The 17829-nt window shown below is 48.5% G+C and overlaps 1 protein-coding gene across 6 annotated transcripts in view; it reads left to right on the plus strand.

Annotated features, from left to right (window-relative positions):
- The first annotated feature begins 972 nt into the window (after positions 1-972).
- Positions 973-17829, plus strand: part of LOC139760934 (teneurin-m-like) — an 874918-nt gene continuing 858061 nt past the window's right edge. For 3 of the 6 annotated variants that reach the window (XM_071684715.1, XM_071684717.1, XM_071684716.1), the window contains exon 1: positions 973-1476. The gene's annotated coding sequence lies outside the window, so the exon portion shown is untranslated. The remainder of the gene's footprint in view (positions 1477-17829) is intronic. The other 3 variants (XM_071684713.1, XM_071684714.1, XM_071684720.1) reach the window with 2 other exon arrangements.

Here is a 17829-nt window from a genome sequence, read left to right on the forward strand (position 1 = left end):
TGGTGTGGGTATAGCTGTGGTGGTGGTGGTGGTGATGTTGAGGACAGCTAAGGTGGCAGTGGTGAGGGTATAGCTGTGGTAACGGTGGTGGTGGTGGTGGTGATAGTAGGTGTGGCGGTGGTAGCGATAGTGAGGGTATAGCTGTGGTAACGGTGGTGGTGGTGGTGGTGATAATAGCAGGTGTGATGGCGGTGGTGGCGATAGTGAGGGTATAGCTGTGGTAACGGTGGTGGTGGTGGTGGTGATAATAACAGGTGTGGTGGCGGTGGTGGCGATAGTGAGGGTATAGCTGTGGTAATGGTGGTGGTGGTGTTGGTAATAACAGGTGTGGCGGTGGTGGCAGTGATTAGGGTATAGCTGCGGTGGTGGTGGTGGGGGTAATAGCAGGTGTGGTGGTGGTAGTGGTGGTAGTAAGTATATACCTGTGGTGGTGGTGGTGATGGTAATAGCAAGTGTGGCGGTGGTGGCGATATGAGGGTATAGCTGTGGTGGTTGTGGTGGTGGTGAAAATAACAGGTGTGGTGGTGGTGGCAGTGGTGAGGGTATAGCTGTGGTGGTTGTGGTGGTGGTGGTAATAGCAGGTGTGGTTATGGTGGTGGCGGCGGTAGTAGTGAGGGTATAGCTGTGGTAGTGGTGGTGAGGGCAGGAGCAGCAGCAGCAGGTGTGGTGGTGGTGGTGGTGGTAGTGAGGGTATAGCTGTGGTAGTGGTGGTGAGGGGGGCAGCAGCAGCAGCAGCTGTGGTGGTGGTGGTGGTGGTAGTGAGGGTATAGCTGTGGTAGTGGTGGTGAGGGGGGCAGCAGCAGCTGTGGTGGTGGTGGTAGTGAGGGTATAGCTGTGGTAGTGGTGGTGAGGGTGAGGGGGGGGGGCAGCAGCAGCAGCAGCTGTGGTGGTGGTGGTGGTGGAGTGGACGGCGCAGCCTCGCGTTGGCGTGGAAGTCTAGGAGGGAGCGCGGGAGGGAGGGAGGTGAGGACGGGTGCGCAAGTCAGTACCTCACTGTGGGTCGGTCGGTATGGACACACGCGCAGCTCCTCCTCCTCTGCACACTCCTCCTCCGTTAGGACACCACCCATAGCTCACTCGCTCGCGCCTCTTGCCGCCCCTGGTGCGCCCTGGGCCTCCCGCATCTGGTGGACTACCCGAGGACCGAGGCCAGGCACACGCACAACTACTACAACTACAACTACAACCCCAACACTCTGTGACGTACTGTGATATAACCAGTTATGGAAAAGCATTCCCGTTGAAAAGTGTGAATTGCTCGTTCGCGAAACATATGCTCTCTGGAAACTAGGCGGTGGTGTTTACCCGTTGAGTGTCTGGCGTGTTGATGATCGTTACGGTAGTGGTCATGGCACGCTTCATGTGAGGGTTTTGTGAGCAATGAGAGTCGAAGAGCTTCGTGTAGTGCAGAGCACAGATGCTAGCAACACTCGCGTGCCAAGTGGGATAACAAGTTACATTGCCGCGCCCTGACAGGTAAGGTTCCTCCTTCTTCCAGTCCGTCTTCCTCTGAGCCACTCACTCACTATGTGTTCTTGTTTGTGCCTCTGTTTTATTTTTGAAGTGTGTTTGTGTGAGAGACTGTGTTTGTGTGCTGCGTGCGTATGTGTGTGTGTGTGTGCGTAAGTGTACAAGCGTAGGTAGGTGCATGTTTATGTTTGCATGCGTTTGTTTGATTATATTTTACTGTCTTGACGTATTTTCGAAGGCAAGTTGGTCTGGAAAACACCACACCAAAGCCTCTTCATGTCTCCCAACCTTGACTCCACACTTGCTCGAGGCGTTTGCTGTCCACTTCTTGTGGTACACCTCCTTCAGTGCCTCCTGGAGGAGGTGCAGGAGGAGGAGCAGTGTACTTCGTTACACTGCCTTCTGTCTCGTCAAAGTAGGTGCTTCTTGAAGGTAACTGTAGGCCCTCTCTGTCTCTAGGCCCCGGCCGTAACACACGGCCACTTTACCCATGACTTTCATCTCGTACACCATCCCGAATGTTTTCGCCCGTATGAAATGGCGTTGCTTTTGGTGTACGGGAGTGGAAGGTGTTGTGTATATGTGACTGGCTATGTTGTACATATTGAGAGAGAGAGAGAGAGAGAGAGAGAGAGAGAGAGAGAGAGAGAGAGAGAGTAACTTCTACAGAGCTACCACAAGCGCATGACTTGAGTGTACCTATGCATGTTGTATATATATTTTCTGTGTGACCTGATATATATATATCCGTGTTGGGCAGCCGGTCACTATGCATGTTGTGTCCTCTGACGACACGATTGTATCATGTAACGCAATCACGCACCAACCAGCACGACCCTTGACCCCGGCGGTACGACCCTTCCAGTACGACGGCACGACTCGTCAGGTAAGATGACCTCGCCTTTGACCCAGCCCTGACGATCCGGGTCACAGACGAAGCGATCGTATATCCAAGGGTCGTACCGTCGTGCTCAAAGAGTCGTGGTGACGTCATCAAGGGTCGTACAGTAGTTTGAAGGGGTCAGCCCACGTTATCACCTTATATAAACATGGGGTTGGCCAGGGATATGCAGCCTACGCCAACGTTGCGTATCTAAAGGAGTTTACCCTTATAGGTAAGAGCCAGGTGTGTGTGTGTGTGTGTGTGTGTGTGTGTTGCTATGTCATACACAGTGCGTCCGTTGTGTGTATGTTTGAAGTGGCTAGGGTATTAAGATGGTTTAACTTGGCATACGCCATCACGCCACATGTGTACATCCGAACCTGTATTGCGTATCGAGATGACGAGTATACATACATAAGTGTCCTTACGCATTGCGTTATATATCTGTACGTTATACAACAGTACGCTATACATAGTACGAATACGCTATACGATATACATCCGTACGGTATACGGTGTTGTTTTAAGATACGCGTACGTATACTCTTACGTAATTCGTTATAGAAAACGCAGGTATGTATATCTGTTAGAAAATATTGATATATTTTCTTATACGATGAAGCATATTGACACATTATGAAACCCACATACTCGATACAGACTACACAGACACACACTGTACTCAGCGCAGTATGATCCAAACTACACAGACACACACAATACACAGCGCAGTATGATCCAAACTACACAGACACACACTGTACACAGCGCAGTATGATCCAAACTACACAGACACACACTGTACTCAGCGCAGTATGATCCAAACTACACACACACAGTGTACTCAGCGCAGTATGATCCAAACTACACAGATAATGTGTACTCAGCGCAGTATGATCCAAACAAAAACAGCATGAATTACTTAGACGCACTGTGAACCAGACAAACACAGTATGAACCACACAGACACAGTATGAACCACACAGATACAGTATGAACCACACAGACGCAGTATGTACCACACGAGCACAGTATGAATCACACAGACACAGTATGAACCACACAGACACAGCATGTACCACACAGACACAGTATGAACCACACAGACACAGTATGAACCACACAGACGCAGTATGTACCACATAAGCACAGTATGTACCACACAGACACAGTATGAACCACACAGACACAGTATAAACCACACAGACGCAGTATGTACCACATAAGCACAGTATGTACCACACAGACACAGTATGAACCACACAGACGCAGTATGTACCACACGAGCACAGTATGAATCACACAGACAGAGTACGAACCACACAGACACTATGAACCACACAGACACCGTATGTACCACACAGACACAGTATGTACCACACAGACACAGTATGAACCACACAGACACAGTATATACCACAGAGACACAGTATGTACCACACAGACACAGTATGTACCACACAGACACAGTATGAACCACACGGACACAGTATGTATCACACAGACACAGTATGTACCACACAGACACAGTATGTACCACACAGACACAGTATTAACCACACAGACACAGTATGAATCACAAAGACACAGTACGGACCACACAGACACAGTATGTTCCACACAAACACAGTATGTACCACACAGACACAGTATGAATCACAAAGACACAGTACGTATCACACAGACACAGTATGAACCACACAGCCACAGTTTGAACGGCACAGACACAGTACGAACCACACAGACAAAATATGAACCACATAGATGCAGTATGCACCACACAGACACAGTATGAACCACGCAGACACAGTATGAACCACACAGACACAATATGTACCACACAAACACAGTATGAACCACACAAATGCAGTATGTACCACACAGACACAGTATGAACCACACAGATACAGTATGAACCACACAGACACAGTATGAACCACACAGATACAGTATGAACATCACAGAGACAGTATGTACCACACAAACACAGTATGTACCACACAAACACAGTATGAACCACACAGACACAGTATGAACCACACAGACACAGTATGAACCACACAGACACCGTATGAACGGCACAGACACAGTATGTACCACACAGACACACTACGTACCACACAAACACAGTATGTACCACACAGACACAGTATGAACCACGCAGGCACAGTATGAACCACACAGACACAGTATGAACAACACAGACACAGTATGAACCACATAGACGCAGTATGTACCACACAGACACAGTATGTACCACACAGACACAGTATGAACCACACAGACACAGTATGAACCACACAGACACAGTATGTACCACACAGACACAGTATGTACCACACAGACACAGTGTGTACCTCACAGACACAGTATGAACCACACAGACACAATATGTACCACGCAGACACAGTATGTACCACACAGACACAGTATGAACCACAAAGACACAGTATGTACCACATAGACACAGTATGTACCACACAGACACAGTATGTACCACACAGACACAGTATGTACCACACAGACACAGTATGTACCACACAGACACAGTATGAACCACACAGACACAGTATGTACCACACAGACACAGTATGTACCACACAGAAACAGTATGTACCACACAGACACAGTATGTACCACACAGACACAGTATGTACCACACAGACACAGTATGTACCACACAGACACAGTATGTACCACACAGAAACAGTATGTACCACACAGACACAGTATGTACCATACAGACACAGTATGTACCACACAGACACAGTATGTACCACACAGAAACAGTATGTACCACACAGACACAGTATGTACCACACAGTGTGTACCTCACAGACACAGTATAAACCACACAGACACAGTATGAACCACACAAACACAGTATGTACCACGCAGACACAGTATGTACCACACAGAAACAGTATGTACCACACAGACACAGTATGAGCCACACAGACACAGTATGAACCACAAAGACACAGTATGAACCACATAGACACAGTATGAACCACACAGACACAGTATGTACCTCACAGACGCAGTATGTATCACAAAGACACAGTATGAACCACATCGACATAGTATGTACCACACAGACACAGTATGAACCACACAGGCACAGTATGAACCACACAGATACAGTATGAACATCACAGACACAGTATGTACCACACAAACACAGTATGTACCACACAAACACAGTATGTACCACACAAACACAGTATGAACCACACAGACACAGTATGAACCACACAGACACAGTATGAACCACACAGTCACCGTATGAACGGCACAGACACAGTATGTACCACACAGACACACTACGTACCACACAAACACAGTATGTACGACACAGACACAGTATGAACCACACAGACACAGTATGAACCACACAGACACAGTATGAATGACACAGACACAGTATGAACCACATAGACGCAGTATGTACTACACAGACACAGTATGAACCACACAGACACAGTATGAACCACACAAACACAGTATGTACCACACAGACACAGTATGAATCACACAGACACAATATGTACCACACAGACACAGTATGAACCACACAGACACAGTATGTACCACACAGACACAGTATGTACCACACAAACACAGTATGAACCACACAGACACAGTATGTGCCACACAGACACAGTATGAACGGTAAAGACATAGTATGTACCACACAGACACAGCATGAACCACACAGACACGGTATGTACCACACAGACACAGCATGAACCACACAGACACAGTATGTACCTCACAGACACAGTATGAACCACAAAGACGCAGTATGAACCACACAGACACAGTATGAACCACACAGACACAGTATGTACCTCACAGACGCAGTATGTACAACACAGACACAGTATGAACCACGCAGACACAGTATGTACCACACAGACACAGTATGTACCACACAGACGCAATATGAACCACACAGACACAGTATGAACCACGCAGACACAGTATGTACCACACAGACACAGTATGTACCACACAGACACAGTATGAGCCACACAGACACAGTATGAACCACAAAGACACAGTATGAACCACATCGACATAGTATGTACCACACAGACACAGTATGAACCACACAGGCATAGTATGAACCACACAGCCACAGTATGTACCACACAGACACAGTATGAATCACACAGACACAGTATGAACCAAAGAGACACAGTATGAACCACAAAGACACAGTATGAACCACACAGACACAGTATGTACCACACAGACACATTATGTGCCACACAGACACAGTATGAACCACACAGACACGGTATGAACCACACAGACACAGTATGTGCCACACAGACACAGTACGAACGGTAAAGACATAGTATGTACCACACAGACACAGCATGAACCACACAGACACGGTATGTACCACACAGACACAGCATGAACCACACAGACACAGTATGAACCACACAGACACAGTATGTACCACACAGACACAGCATGAACCACACAGACACAGTATGTACCACACAGACACAGCATGAACCACACAGACATAGTATGTACCACACAGACACAGTATGAACCACACAGACACAGTATGTACCACACAGACACAGTATGAACCACACACAGTATACACCACAAAGACACAGCATGAACCACACAGATACAGTATGAACGGCACAGACACAATATGAACCACTCCGACACAGTATGAACCACACAGACACAGTATGAACGGCGCAGACACAGTATGAACCACGTAGACGCAGTATGTAGCACATAGACACAGTATAAACCACACAGACGCAGTATGTACCACACAGACACAGTATGAACGGCGCAGACACAGTATGAACGGCACAGACACAGTATGAACCACACAGACACAGTATGAAGCACACAGACACAGTATGAACCACATAGACGCAGTATGTAGCACACAGACACAGTATAAACCACACAGACACAGTATGTACCACACAGACACAGTATGAACCACACAGACTCAGTATGTACCACACAGACACAGTATTAACCACACAGACACAGTATTAACCACACAAACACAGTATGAACCACACAGACTCAATATGAACGGCACAGACACAGTATGAACCACATAGACACAGTATGAACCACACAGACACAGTATAAACCACACAGACACAGTATGTACCATACAGACACAGTATGAACCACACAGACACAGTATGAAGCACACAGACACAATATGTACCACATAGACATAGTATGGACACACAGACACAGTATAAACCACACAGACACAGTATGAACCACACAGACATAGTATGAACCACATAGACACAGTATGAACCACATAGACACAGTATGAACCACATAGACACAGTATGACCCACACAGACAGAGTATAAACCACACAGACACAGTATGAACCACATAGACACTGTATGAACCACACATACACAGTATAAACCACACAGATACAGTATGAACCATATAGACATAGTATGAACCACTTAGACACAGTATGAACCACAGAGACACTGTGTGAACCACACAGATACAGTATAAACCACACAGGCACAGTATGAATCATATAGACATAGTATGAACCACACAGACACAGTATAAGCCACACAGACACTGTATGAACCACACAGACATAGTATGAATCACACAGACACAGTATGTACCACACAGACACAGTATGAACCACATAGATTCAGTATGAACCATACAGACACAGTATGAACCACACAGACACAGTATGTACCACACAGACACAGTATGTACCACACAGACACAGTATGAACCACACAGACACAGTATGTACCACACAGACACAGTATGTACCACACAAACACAGTATGAACCACACAGACACAGTATGTACCACACAGACTCAGTATGTACCACACAGACTCAGTATGTACCACACAGACACAGTATGAACCACACAGACACAGTATGTACCACACAGACACAGTATGTACCACACAAACACAGTATGAACCACATAGATTCAGTATGAACCATACAGACACAGCATGAACCACAGAGACACTGTATGTACCACACAAGCACAGTATGTACCACACAGACACAGTATAAATCGCATAGACATAGTATGAACCACACAGACACAGTATGTACCACACAGACTCAGTATGTACCACACAGACTCAGTATGTACCACACAGACGCAGAAAATGTACCAAAGGGAGACCACAGTGTGACCCACACAACCAGATAGGGACCTCAACTTCCACTGAAATAGTACATAACACGCGGGAAATACACAGTAACATTAGTGACCAATTTTTTTTTTTTTTTTTGGTTACGTTCACCTTTGTAACAGGTAAGTTAACCTGGGTTGTAATTACGTAATGACATGCTAAGCTGCAACAAGAACAACAACAACAACAACAACAAAGTTGTGGTCTACGCTGCAGAATTACAATGGGAAAACCAGAGTTGCTGAAGTTGGCACAGATTTTGCAGCATGATAAGGGAGTGTTGCACAGCGGGGGGGGGACACAGCACACAGTACAGGCTCAGCTCCCTCCTCATGGCTGTACACGGTACTGGCACGTGGAGAGGAAAAATGAATCGTTTTGGGTAGAGTTATCCAAAGGGATGAGCATCAGCATATGATGTAGTGTATAGGCAAGCATGAGAGACAGGGGCTCAGCAGCATATGATGTAGTATATAGGCAAGCATGAGAGACAGGGGTTCAGCAGCATATGATGTAGTATATAGGCAAGCATGAGAGACAGGGGCTCAGCAGCATATGATGTAGTATATAGGCAAGCATGAGAGACAGGGGCTCAGCAGCATATGATGTAGTATATAGGCAAGCATGAGAAACAGGGGTTCAGCAGCATATGATGTAGTATATAGGCAAGCATGAGGGACAAGGGTTCAGCAGCATATGATGCAGTATATAGGCAAGCATGAGGGACAAGGGTTCAGCAGCATATGATGTAGTATATAGGCAAGCATGAGAGACAGGGGCTCAGCAGCATATGATGTAGTATATAGGCAAGCATGAGAGACAGGGGCTCAGCAGCATATGATGTAGTATATAGGCAAGCATGAGAGACAGGGGCTCAGCAGCATATGATGTAGTATATAGGCAAGCATGAGAGACAGGGGCTCAGCAGCATATGATGTAGTATATAGGCAAGCATGAGAGACAGGGGTTCAGCAGCATATGATGTAGTATATAGGCAAGCATGAGGGACAAGGGTTCAGCAGCATATGATGCAGTATATAGGCAAGCATGAGGGACAAGGGTTCAGCAGCATATGATGTAGTATATAGGCAAGCATGAGGGACAGGGGCTCAGCAGCATATGATGTAGTATATAGGCAAGCATGAGAGACAGGGGCTCAGCAGCATATGATGTAGTATATAGGCAAGCATGAGAGACAGGGGTTCAGCAGCATATGATGTAGTATATAGGCAAGCATGAGGGACAAGGGTTCAGCAGCATATGATGCAGTATATAGGCAAGCATGAGGGACAGGGGCTCAGCAGCATATGATGTAGTATATAGGCAAGCATGAGGGACAGGGGTTCAGCAGCATATGATGTAGTATATAGGCAAGCATGAGAGACAGGGGCTCAGCAGCATATGATGTAGTATATAGGCAAGCATGAGGGACAAGGGTTCAGCAGCATATGATGCAGTATATAGGCAAGCATGAGGGACAAGGGTTCAGCAGCATATGATGTAGTATATAGGCAAGCATGAGGGACAGGGGCTCAGCAGCATATGATGTAGTATATAGGCAAGCATGAGGGACAGGGGTTCAGCAGCATATGATGCAGTATATAGGCAAGCATGAGGGACAAGGGTTCAGCAGCATATGATGCAGTATATAGGCAAGCATGAGGGACAAGGGTTCAGCAGCATATGATGTAGTATATAGGCAAGCATGAGAGACAGGGGTTCAGCAGCATATGATGTAGTATATAGGCAAGCATGAGGGACAAGGGTTCAGCAGCATATGATGTAGTATATAGGCAAGCATGAGGGACAGGGGTTCAGCAGCATATGATGCAGTATATAGGCAAGCATGAGGGACAAGGGTTCAGCAGCATATGATGCAGTATATAGGCAAGCATGAGGGACAAGGGTTCAGCAGCATATGATGTAGTATATAGGCAAGCATGAGAGACAGGGGTTCAGCAGCATATGATGTAGTATATAGGCAAGCATGAGGGACAAGGGTTCAGCAGCATATGATGCAGTATATAGGCAAGCATGAGGGACAAGGGTTCAGCAGCATATGATGTAGTATATAGGCAAGCATGAGGGACAGGGGTTCAGCAGCATATGATGCAGTATATAGGCAAGCATGAGGGACAAGGGTTCAGCAGCATATGATGCAGTATATAGGCAAGCATGAGGGACAGGGGCTCAGCAGCATATGATGTAGTATATAGGCAAGCATGAGGGACAGGGGTTCAGCAGCATATGATGCAGTATATAGGCAAGCATGAGGGACAAGGGTTCAGCAGCATATGATGCAGTATATAGGCAAGCATGAGAGACAGGGGCTCAGCAGCATATGATGTAGTATATAGGCAAGCATGAGGGACAGGGGTTCAGCAGCATATGATGTAGTATATAGGCAAGCATGAGGGACAGGGGTTCAGCAGCATATGATGCAAGCTTCAGGGTTAATGTGATGAAACCGCAACATATGCTCACTATCCCAACCGCTGGCAGTGCGCAAGCACGCAAAGGCAAGACCAAACAGCATACTTACGCAAGGCAATCTTGGGCAATATACGCACACAAGCCAACACGGGGCAATCTACGCACGCACGCGCGTAACGTTGTGGTAGCCCACGAGGATAACCGTGTGTCCAGACTGCAGTATACGCGAAGGTACGCATGCGAGATACGCATCCTTTTCTGTGGCATTTACGAAATATATTGGGGAATACGCTTGTATGTACGCAAAATTTCTCCGACTTACGGAAGACAATCACGTGTTTACCAAATGGCATCCTAGCTACGTCTCTTCGTTGTATATCAACTGACTTATATTTCTTTCTTGTGTCTCCCCTGATGATGTGATTACTACACGAAATTGCACTTGGGAACTTTTCGTGTTTCATGTTCCTCGTAGACTCTTAGGAATATATATATATATATATATATATATATATATATATATATATATATATATATATATATATATATATATACGGAAGGCGCCATGGCCATACGCCAGATGACTCTGACGTGTCCACATATGGCGTTACATGCGTACATTATGGGCGTCGGATGGCTGGATGAGAGATGTCTGGTCGTGGCGCCAAGCGATTTACGTGTAAACACAGGTCGTAAAGGGCGTATACCTGTGTTGTAAACATACATTATTTACAACACAGTAAATATGTCAGTGACATTACTGGCGTGAGTATGTCCACTGGCAGTATACTAGTATACTGAAGGAGGAAAAAATATACATATCTTGTATGATGTTCATCAAACAAGGAAATCAACGCTACTTACAGTGGGCGGGGTGATACGCATGGGCGGGGTCATACGCATGGGCGGGGTCATACGGGGTTATGCGCATGGGCGGCGTCACACGCTTGGGCGGGGTCATATGTATGGGAGGGGCCACACGCATGGGCGGGGTCATACGCATGGGCGGGGCCACACGCATGGGCGGGGTCATACGCATGGGAGGGGCCACACGCATGGGCGGGGTCATACGGGGTTATGCGCATGGGCGGCGTCACACGCTTGGGCGGGGTCATATGTATGGGAGGGGCCACACGCATGGGCGGGGTCACACGCATAGGCGGCGTCACACGCTTGGGCGGGGTGATACGCATGGGCGGGGTCATACGCATGGGCGGGGTCATACGGGGTTATGCGCATGGGCGGCGTCACACGCTTGGGCGGGGTCATACGCATGGGAGGGGCCACACGCATGGGCGGCGTCACACGCTTGGGCGGGGTCGTACGCATGGGCGGGGTCATACGCATGGGCGGGGTCATACGCGTGGGTTGAGACTGCACGCTTGGGCGTCGCCACACGCGAGTGCGTCCTCAGCGGGATGCCCACAGACAAGCACTGCCCGGGCGTGCGACGAGCCACGTTTCCCTCTTATAAGGTGGGCGGCTGGGGTGCACGACCAACTGGTCGACGGTGCTCAGTGGAGGATGACAGTGGGCGCGCGGCACGCCTGCGGGGGGGGGGGGGGTGTTCACACACGCGCGCGCGCACACACACACACACGTGGTATAAGCTAGTGTGTGTGTATGTGTGTGTATGTATGTGTGTGTGTGTGTGTGTGTGTGTGTGTATGTAGACATGGTACATATATACAAGGTTAAGTGTTGTGGCAACACAAGTGTAGGACTCCCTCCCCACAACACACACGTTGCAATCCCACATATGTTGGAGTGTCTTGCGTTATGTTGGATCACGTGTGATATCCCGGGTGCACACGGGACATCACACGTGATCCTAGATTATACCCGGCCACATACTATGATATACCCATCGTGCACCGCTAGAGTATACCCGGCCACATACTATGATATACCCATTGTGCACCGCTAGAGTATACCCGGCCACATACTATGATATATTCATTGTGCACGGTAAAAGTATACCAGCCATAAGCTGTTCATCTTCTAGCATACTATGATATACCCATTGTGGATATATCGTCTCCCAGAGGGCCAGGCTGTAACGATTTTTTCTCCTGGTATATCATGAATATATACCATATAACAGTATATGTTCCTCAGCTGCAGTATACTACATAACGGAGCGTAGCGTCTAGAAACCCTCCCTTGAGTTAGTTAGTTTTGATCTTCTTGCGCTCGTACGAATAAGCAGCGGTTCGAACCCTGGTCGTGGCAATCAGCTCACAGTAAGCCCAGCCGTTCATTCTTCCTTAAGGGGCTGGTCGATGAAATGGGTACCTGGCATATATATATATATATATATATATATATATATATATATATATATATATATATATATATATACATATATATATATTTTTTTTTCTTCTTTTAAACTATTCGCCATTTCCTGCGTTAGCGAGGTAGCGTTAGGAACAGAGGACTGGGCCTTTTTTCGAATATCCTCACCTGGCCCCCTCTGTTCCTTCTTTTGGAAAATTAAAAAAAAAAAAAAAAAAAAACGAGAGGGGAGGATTTCCAGCCCCCCGCTCCCTCCCCTTTTAGTCGCCTTCTACGACACGCAGGGAATACGTGGGAAGTATTCTTAATCCCCTATCCCCAGGGATAATATATATATATATGCAATACTATACCCATGTGTGACCATATAATCCTCCACTGAACCAGTCTACACCAAGGGCGCCACAAGCGTGTGTCAGCCCCACAGGTTCAGTCAGTCTCCAGTGGACGAACATGTACAACACAGAATACCAAAGCTGGAGGACAACGTTCATGGGTTGACCCAACTTGACTTTGTTCGAGCTGGCAGATGAGGTTCATGACCTCACAGGTCAAACCAGGGCCCCCAGAGCTGACCATGGATGACCTCAGAGGTCAGCCGGGGGCCCAAGCTGGCTAGGGATGACCTCAGAGGTCAGGCGGGGGTCCAAGCTGACCAGGGATGACCTCAGAGGTCAGGTGAGGGCCCAAGCTGGCTAGGGATGACCTCAGAGGTCAGGCGGGGGTCCAAGCTGACCAGAGATGACCTCAGAGGTCAGGTGGGGGCCCAAGCTGGCTAGGGATGACGTCAGAGGTCAGGCGGGGCCCCAAGCTGACCAGAGATGACCTCAGAGGTCAGGCGGGGCCCCAAGCTGACCAGAGATGACCTCAGAGGTCAGGCGGGGCCCCAAGCTGACCAGAGATGACCTCAGAGGTCAGGTGGGGGCCCAAGCTGACCCTGGATGGTCTTGTCCGGTCAAGTCATCATGACTCACGTGTCAGGAGTCACTGCATTGTGAGAAGGTCAAGCGCCTCGATAGGTCACGTCACTGTCCGAGCTACAGTGACATCGGGACAACAGCAGCAGTGCCACGGTGCCGTGACACTGGTAGCACTGCCTGCGATCGGTGGGGATCTTGCAGACCTGAAATCGGGGTTTTTAAGTCACTGTTGGTTATCGGAACTTGGGTGACTTTCGCATCGGCAGTGACTGAGAGTCACTGGAATTTCACCGCCGGCAGTGACAGTGGGTGGAACTTCACCGAGACTCAAGTAATCGAAGGTGTGGAAATAAGGTAATCCTAGGAGCGCGTGTGACTAAGGTAATCCTAGGAGCGTGTGTGACTAAGGTAATCCTAGGAGCGTGTGTGACTCAGGTAATCCTAGGAGCGTGTGTGACTCAGGTAATCCTAGGAGCGTGTGTGATTAAGGTAATCCTAGGAGCATGTGTGACTAAGGTAATCCTAGGAGCGTGTGTGACTCAGGTAATCCTAGGAGCGTGTGTGACTAAGGTAATCCTAGGAGCGTGTGTGACTCAGGTAATCCTAGGAGCGTGTGTGACTAAGGTAATCCTAGGAGCATGTGGGACTCAGGTAATCCTAGGAGCGTGTGTGTGACTCAGGTAATCCTAGGAGCGTGTGTGACTCAGGTAATCCTAGGAACGTGTGTGACTAAGGTAATCCTAGGAGCGTGTGTGTGACTCAGGTAATCCTAGGAGCGTGTGTGACTCAGGTAATCCTAGGAGCGTGTGTGACTCAGGTAATCCTAGGAGCGTGTGTGTGACTCAGGTAATCCTAGGAGCGCGTGTGACTCAGGTAATCCTAGGAGCGTGTGTGTGACTCAGGTAATCCTAGGAACGTGTGTGACTAAGGTAATCCTAGGAGCGTGTGTGTGACTCAGGTAATCCTAGGAGCGTGTGTGACTCAGGTAATCCTAGGAGCGTGTGTGACTCAGGTAATCCTAGGAGCGCGTGTGACTCAGGTAATCCTAGGAGCGTGTGTGTGACTCAGGTAATCCTAGGAGCGTGTGGGACTCAGGTAATCCTAGGAGCGTGTGTGACTCAGGTAATCCTAGGAACGTGTGTGACTCAGGTAATCCTAGGAGCGTGTGTGACTCAGGTAATCCTAGGAGCGCGTGTGACTCAGGTAATCCTAGGAGCGCGTGTGACTCAGGTAATCCTAGGAACGTGTGTGACTAAGGTAATCCTAGGAGCGTGTGTGTGACTCAGGTAATCCTAGGAGCGTGTGTGACTCAGGTAATCCTAGGAGCGTGTGTGACTCAGGTAATCCTAGGAGCGTGTGTGTGACTCAGGTAATCCTAGGAGCGCGTGTGACTCAGGTAATCCTAGGAGCGTGTGTGTGACTCAGGTAATCCTAGGAACGTGTGTGACTAAGGTAATCCTAGGAGCGTGTGTGTGACTCAGGTAATCCTAGGAGCGTGTGTGACTCAGGTAATCCTAGGAGCGTGTGTGACTCAGGTAATCCTAGGAGCGCGTGTGACTCAGGTAATCCTAGGAGCGTGTGTGTGACTCAGGTAATCCTAGGAGCGCGTGTGACTCAGGTAATCCTAGGAGCGTGTGTGTGACTCAGGTAATCCTAGGAGCGTGTGTGTGACTCAGGTAATCCTAGGAGCGTGTGGGACTCAGGTAATCCTAGGAGCGTGTGTGACTCAGGTAATCCTAGGAGCGCGTGTGACTCAGGTAATCCTAGGAGCGTGTGTGTGACTCAGGTAATCCTAGGAGCGTGTGTGACTAAGGTAATCCTAGGAGCGTGTGTGACTAAGGTAATCCTAGGAGCGTGTGTGACTCAGGTAATCCTAGGAGCGTGTGTGACTCAGGTAATCCTAGGAGCGTGTGTGATTAAGGTAATCCTAGGAGCGTGTGTGACTAAGGTAATCCTAGGAGCGTGTGTGACTCAGGTAATCCTAGGAGCGTGTGTGTGACTCAGGTAATCCTAGGAGCATGTGTGACTCAGGTAATCCTAGGAGCGTGTGTGACTCAGGTAATCCTAGGAGCGTGTGTCACGTTGTCAGCGATGGTGGTTGGAGCAGCGGTAGTTGGCACGGGTAATGATCGTTCAGTCGTTAACCCTCATCGTCAATAGCCACGCGTCGCAAACTACCCTGGTTCGTCACCCCCCCCCTCGTTAACCCCTCCTTCCCCCCCCGCCATCTCCTCCCAACTCGCCCCGTTGACCCCCCCCCCGCCCCTCTACCCCGTGACCTCCTGACCCCGCTAGTTAACCTCCACAGTTAATGGCTCAAGTTAACCCTGGTGGGTTCACTCCTGTAACTTAACCATTTAATTGACCCCACCTGCCCTCCTCCCCCCCCCCCCCTACACACACACACACACACACACACACACACACACAGTTGGATTAGCCGTAAACTTCGGGTCTGTTGAAGTTAACCCACCCAAGATTACCCCCCCCGTGACCCCCCCCGTGACCCCCCCGTGACCCCCCCCCCCGAGCAGCGGAGGCCGGAGGTCCCCCCCCGCCAGGCTGGACCCCCCCCCCCTCCACTCATCATGGCCTCGCGTTTTATCGTCTGCTTTTGTTTTATTATTTTCTTAATTGACCCTCGCGTGTCTAGCCGATAATTTGCCTTTACTCTTATAAATAATTTAATTCGTAGTGTGTGTGTGTGTGTGTGTGTGTGTATGTATGTGTCTGTCTGTCTGTGTGTGTGTATGTGTATGTGTTTGTGTGTGTGTGTGTGTGTGTGTGTGTGTGTGTGTATGTGTGTGTGTGTGTGTCTGTGTGTGTGTGTGTGTGTGTGTGTGTGTGTGTATGTGTCTGTCTGTCTGTGTGTGTGTATGTGTATGTGTTTGTGTGTGTGTATGTGTGTGTGTGTGTGTGTGTGTGTGTGTGTGTTGGGGTCACTATCCCAGCCACGTGACCTGGTCTACGTCACTGGGATACAAACGAGTGAGGTACAGTCTTCTGTACCCTGCTGTAACATACAACCCAGCGAGTCCTCACCTCCTCACACCTCTCACTCATCCCCCCTCACACCTCTCACTCCTCCCCCTCACAGCTCTCACTCCTCCCCCTCACAGCTCTCAATCCTCCCCCCTCCTCACAGCTCACACTCCTCTCCTCCTCACAGCTCTCACTCCTCTCCTCCTGCTCACAGCTCTCACTCCTCTCCCTCACAGCTCTCACTCCTCCCCCTCCTCACAGCTCTCCCTCCCCCCTCCTCACAGCTCTCACTCCTCCCCTCATTTGAGAACTTAACCCAACAAAAAGCGTGAGGTATCTTGCACAGACTGGGAAAACTCCTGATCATATTGGCCATTTAAATGACCAAAAAGACATTAAAGGCTTTTTATCCAGTAAGTTGGAGTTCAGAGGAGTTTGAACGTGTAGCCAAGCGGCGTTGCCTGGCCTCTCTCTCTCTCTCTCTCTCTCTCTCTCTCTCTCTCTCTCTCTCTCTCTCTCTCTCTCTCTCTCTCTCTCTCTCTCTCTCTTCCCAATTCGTATCATTTTGATTGCAGGTGATTCTTTCTTTTTCAATTTCTTTTTCTCTACCCTTATTTCCCTGTTTAAACTCTCG

The sequence above is a fragment of the Panulirus ornatus genome, chromosome 38 (genome assembly GCF_036320965.1).
Source record: "Panulirus ornatus isolate Po-2019 chromosome 38, ASM3632096v1, whole genome shotgun sequence".
NCBI lineage: Eukaryota > Metazoa > Arthropoda > Malacostraca > Decapoda > Palinuridae > Panulirus > Panulirus ornatus.